This window comes from Pinus tabuliformis, chromosome J, assembly GCF_031772625.1.
Source record: "Pinus tabuliformis cultivar Carrire ecotype Pingquan chromosome J, CPIR1, whole genome shotgun sequence".
NCBI lineage: Eukaryota > Viridiplantae > Streptophyta > Pinopsida > Pinales > Pinaceae > Pinus > Pinus tabuliformis.
Window position 1 is genome coordinate 6,499,365 of NC_142295.1, and position 6,101 is coordinate 6,505,465.

The window sequence follows — 6,101 nt, forward strand, 5'->3', positions numbered from 1 at the left end:
TTCTATGCTCAGATGCTATCAGTCTGCTTAATCCTTCCATAATGAGAAGAAAAAGAAGGGGGGAGAGTGGGCACCCTTGTCGGAGGCCTCTTTCAGCAGTGAAGAAAGGGGAAGGGGAGCCATTGAGGAGGACGCTGAACGGGACATCAGAGATACAACTCATTATTCTCTTAATGAAGAGGAAGGGGAAGCCCAGATGGGTGAGGAGCATTCTGATGTATAAAAGATTTACCCTATCGAAAGCTTTTGATAGGTCCACCTTGAGGATCATACCCTTCAGATTTTTGCTCTGCATAGAATGAAGAAGCTCTTGAGCAGTACCAATTGCTTCGTGGATCTGTCGTCGATGGAGAAAAGCGAATTGTTCAGAGGATATATTAGCCGAGAGAATGGGCTTGATCCGGTTTGCTAGAATTTTGGCCAATATCTTATAGAGGCAATTGCAGAGCGAGATGGGTCTAAAGTCATCAAAGGACACAGGCTTGTCTGATTTTGGTATAAGGGCTATGAAAGTGGCTTTGATACTTGAGGGGATAGATCCATTTTGGCTGCAATGATTTATAGCGTTGAGAATGTCCTGCCCCAACAGCTCGAAGAAGGCTGAGTAGAATTCAATGGTCCAGCCGTCCGGTCCCGGGCTTTTATCCTTCTGAAAACCTTTAATGGTGGATTCCAGTTCCTCCAATGTAATATCTTTTGTGAGTTCTTCTGCATCCTCCTCATCCACAAACCTAGGAAAGAGTTCTGCCACCCTCATGATTTCAAGTAGGCTTGCCTGTTCTGGGGCCTTGTATATATTTCTGAAGTGAGAAGTGGCGAGGTGTGCTAGTTCTCCAGGCCTGCTCACCGTATATCCATGCTCATCCTGTAGTTCCCAGATAGTGTTGATTGCCTTCCGTCCATTTGCAAAACGATGGTAAAATTTTGTGTTCTCGTCTCCCTCCTTGAGCCAGATTGCTCTGCTTCTGAGTCGCCAGGAGTCCTCCCTATCTCTGAGTATCTGAGTCCTCCTTTTAATGAGGTCTTCATACATGGACTTCTGATCAGGGGATAAGTATGTACCATCTGAGCCTGATTCGAGGGCTTCAATAGCTTGTTCCGCTAGAGAAATAGTTTGGTCATCCTGTTGCCTCTTTAATTTTGCCCAATCTCTTGAAACCACTTTGAGCTCTGAGAGGTTTCTGACGAAGCCAATGGCTGGGTCTTCATCCTCCCGAATCGGATGTGCCTTCCAGAAGTCCGTTATCTGTTTGATGTAGGTGGGATCCCGCAGCCAAGTTGCATTGAATTTGAACGGGGCTTTTTGAGACTGTTGTCTTGCACTCATTTCCAAATATATTGGTCTATGGTCCGAGATCCCTCCGCTTCCCACCCATTGTCTGGCTCTAGGGTGTAGGTTACATAGACCTTCTTTAATGATGAAGCGGTCCAGCCTCCTGGCTAGGCTTTGGTCCCCTGTTCTGTTGTTCTTCCATGTGAATTGGACTTTTGCGGAGGGGAGGTCAATCCAGTGAAAATCCTCAAGCAGTTGTCCGAAAAAATCGGAGAGAGGATCGATTTGCGCCTGGTGACCCCAGGATTCAGAGAAGCCCATAGAGAAATTTAAGTCTCCCCCCAAGATAATGTTCTCATCTAGTAGGAGCGGGGAACCGAGAAGCTTTTGCCAGAATAGTTCTCTGTTTTGGCAGGGGCCATAAACATTTATAATTTTGAGATTTTCCTCCATGTCCTTTGCATAAATATCAGCCCCCAGAAAACCCACTCCACCCCATATATTCTTGATGTTAATGGAATTGTTCTTAAATCCAATAGCAATGCCTCCTGATCTTCCTGACACATCGATGGCTGTGAAGGACCACCCCGGCAGCCATGAACCTAGAAGGGAGGTTGCAGTGTCTGCTTTACATAATGTCTCTTGAAGGAAGATAATGTCCACAGGGTTTGCGAGAAGAAGACGCTTCAGGGCCGATTTTTTATCGGGGCTGGCCAACCCTCTACAATTGAAGGACAAGATTTTCATGGAGGGGGGTGGGGGAGGGTGTCCTGTGCTCTAAGGGCCCTGTGGAGAGTTTGTTGTTTGCCACGAAGGATCTCATCCTCCATTTGTTTACGAGCAATGGACATACCAGAAGGTCGGCCCCGCCCTTGCTTAGGCGAGAGGATAAGGGCTTCCACCGCCAGCCCTATGGAATCCGAGACATTTAGCTTGGTGGTCGAGCGGGTGGAGTACCGAGGAGAGGAGTTAACAGAAGGGGAGGGCGAGGGGAAGGAAATGTGGGGGATAGAAGGAAAGAGGGGGGATGGGGAAGCCCGGGGCCTTCGGAATGGGGCAGGATACGTATAACGAAGGGAGATGGGAAGGGTTTGTATCCCTTACGAGGTCGAGGGCAGATGGGGAGGAGGGGGGAGGGATTCTGATGGGAGGCACACCCGAGGAGGATAAACACATAGATGCAAAATGAGAAACAGAGGCAGACGAAAGAGAGGACGTACCCGAGGAGAAGACCGCACCCTTCGCAGCTCTGGATCGCGTCAGAGGAGGAGAAGGAGGCCGAGCCGAATTTGAGCCTTGCTTCTTGCGACGAGGGGCAGGGGGAGCCTCCACCGTATCTGAAGTGATGATATGGTCTGTTCTGCGCGCCATTTCCACAGGGGGGCTTGGCTGTCCTTCTGCAGTGTGCGGGTCCTGGCCTGGTGCCGTCTGCTCGGCCTTCTGAATGAGGGGACAGTCTTTGAAAAGGTGACCCACCTGGTGGCATCTTCTGCATCTGTAGGGGAGGCCTTCATAATCAAGCTTCTGTGTTCTTGAAGAAGATTTCCAATGTATGTTGATGTTTTCCGGCACCCCTCCTCTGGTGTCCATGTGCACTAGGATTCTTGCGTATGCCATCGAGCCCGATGCTAGATAGGATTTATCTGATTCCATGAAAGTGCCAAGTGCATTTCCAATCCTCTTAAAGATATCTTCTGACCAGTACTGCAGCGGCAAGCCTGGTAGCCTGACCCAAACTGGACCTATGCCTATGATCTCCGTCTCCGGGTCGAATAACGGCGTCCATCGCTTGAGGAGGACCGGGGCCTTTTCAAAATGCCAAAACGATGAAAGGACCCAGCTCGTGTGATCCGCCCGTGCAAATTTGAGTGCGAACCACCCACGCACAAAGGTCTGGACCGTAGGAATCTCCACAAGGTATTTTCCCCAAATCTCTGTCGCCCATTCCTTTAATTTTGCAGCCGATGCATGTCTGCCCTTGATCCGACCCACTAGGACGCAGTCAGCCAGATCCATGGCTTCCCCCCAACGAATATCTTCTTCCAGCCTCAGAAAAGCGTCCTCCGCAGTGGATTTTAGACAGCGTTGCTTCTTGGCAGGCCTGGAGGACATACGGCCCGGGATAGCAGTAGCCTGTGAGCCCACAGGGGGAGGAACAGGAGGGGGGGGGAGAGGGGTAGATTCAGGGGGGGGGATGGCTTCGGGAAGGGGAGGGACCGTGTGATAGCTGCCAGAGGGGGCAGAGGGAGCCGATGGAGGGTTTGAAACCGAGGAGGGGGGGATTGTCACAGGAGGGAAAGGGGTCGTCGCCTGGATAACAGGTGGAGGGACAAGGGAGGGAGGATCCGAATGTAGGGGAGGAACTCCGTTCGGAGAGGGTTGTAAGCAATCGGCCAGAAAACCCAATGTAGCCGGGGAGGGGACTGCGAAGGAGTTCCAGGAGGAGGGCTCACCTGGAAAAAAGTCGGAGGGGAGTGATGGGTCAATGGGGGGGAGACGTTTTCTAAGCCAGCAGACAGGCTCCCATTGTGCATACCCCCAGAAGAAGAAAACGTGGACCGCCAGATTGAGCTGTCCGCCAGCGGAGACTCCGAGTAATCCACATCCTCTGAGTCCATGTCGACAGCTGCGCTATGCCTCCCTCGAAAAAATGGTAACCGTCAATAGCCCTCCTCGATACCAGATAACCGCTTGGGGTTTCACCGGTAGCAGACGGAATAAAACTGTAGAGCCCGAGCAGGTAATGAAACAGCAGGTCGTTCTCCCCGCTAACCGTTGTAAAAACGTCGCCTTCGAAGCGCTGTCGGCCGATCCGGATGGGCGCCGTTCCGATGCAGCAGAGAGCAGGAGACCAGAAATAGGAAAAGTGCCAAGGTAAATGAGGGTAAAAACTGAGGGCAGGGTTAAAACGAAAAAGTGGGGGTCACGGGCGCGGGAGAGGAGAGCCAGCTGCCCGCACAGAAACCGAGGGCGGTCCAGGGTGGAGAGGTACGGGAGTGGGTGGGGTTTACAGGGCCGTGGGACGGCCTGCAAACCCCTGTCAGAAGGGTTCCATGGCTATGGATGCAGAGCGGGCAAATTTTTTTCGTTTGATGTGATAATATTATAAAAGCTAAAGAATCCTTGAAGAAGGTCAAAGTTTGAAAGTCCTCAACCTATTTCAGTGAGACAAGGAGGTCACATGAATCCCTCTATTGTTATTTTTGTGGCTTTATATTATTATTGTTAGGTCGGCTGGATTATATTGTGACTCCTTAGACTCCTATATATAGAAAGGAGGTTTTGTCATTTGAATCATCCAAGAATTGTTCATTTATGTAATGTAAAGGAGGTTTCCCCCTCGAAGAGGCTGAATTCTAAGGCGTTGATCTATCTTTTCTATCTTTTCTTGAGCTGGTTTCATAACATTTGGTATCAGAGCTTTGGATTCTAGGGTTTCGCTGCTCCAAACAGGTCATCGTGGAATTTTCGCTATAAATTTTTTTCTGTGACGTTTCAGAAGTCACAAAAAAACCCATTTGAGAAGAAATCGCGCTGAACCTTGGGTCCGAATTTCAGAGCTTTTCGCGCGATATTTTCGGAGATATGATCTGAGGAAGTTGGTCTTTTTGCAGACTCCTGAATTACATTCAAAACAGGTGACCTGGGGAAAATCGTCATAACTTTCTCTCTGAGGATCGGATTGAAATTTCGTAAGAAGGTACAGAAAGAGGACGGACTGTAGTTTCTTGTATGCATTTTTCAGATCCATAGGTCGAAACAATGACTCGTGGCACGTCGTACAAGTTTTCTCTACTGAACTAGTCTATAAGCAAGTCACTGTGGGAGATTTCGCATAACTCTTCCTTGGAGAAACCAATTTGGGTCAGACTTGTGGCATTGGAAAGAGGACTCAGAAGGCTACTACAGGTCAAAATTTCAGAACTGAATGATCCGAAATTACAGAGATACATCAGATTCAATATCAGGCTTCTACAAAGTGAAAAAAGGTGTGTAGTTTTTTTTTTTTAATTTTTGCATAAGCTTGGTTTGAAGGAATTCAAAGGGCATAGTAAAGCATTATTATCGGTAACTGATGCCCCGAGGAAAGAAAATGCAAACACCTAGTAAGGAACCTGAAAGCTCTAGCATGACTCATGAAGAAGAGGAAGAAATGCTACATGATATATCAAAATTACAAGAACAAGTGCAACAAATGTCACGCTCACAAAAGCTAACAGAAGCTAAGATAAATGGCGTGGAATCTAAGATAAAGGGCATGGAAGCTAAGATGGATGATTCGAACACAGATTTGAAGAGAGACATGGCAGATTTGAAGACAGACATGGACGAATTGAAGATAAATATGAATAAGTTGCTACAAGAAATGGGCACTAAGGTGAAAGGGTAGTAAAGGAAACTCATGATGAGAATAAAAGAAATGTTAATCATGATTCCATAGATGCTAATGTTGGATCGAAGACTCACCATATTCCAAAAATCGATATGAGGAAGTTTGATGGCAAGGATCCTGCCACATGGATATTACAGATGGAGCAATTCTTCGATCTCAATAATGTGCAAAACACACAAAAGGTACGTATGGCAACTGTATATTTGGAACCAAATCAGTTTGTATGGTATCAATGGCTTTGTTCTCGTAAACAATTTATCACTTGGGCAATTTTTACGGAAGAATTGATAGCACATTATGAGGATACAAAAAGCAACACTTTTTTTAGCCAATTGATAAGTCTCAAACAAAAGGGTTCAATAATGGAGCACATTGAGGAGTTCCAAAAATTGAACATAAGGGTAAAAGATATTCCAGAGGAGCATAGGATTGATG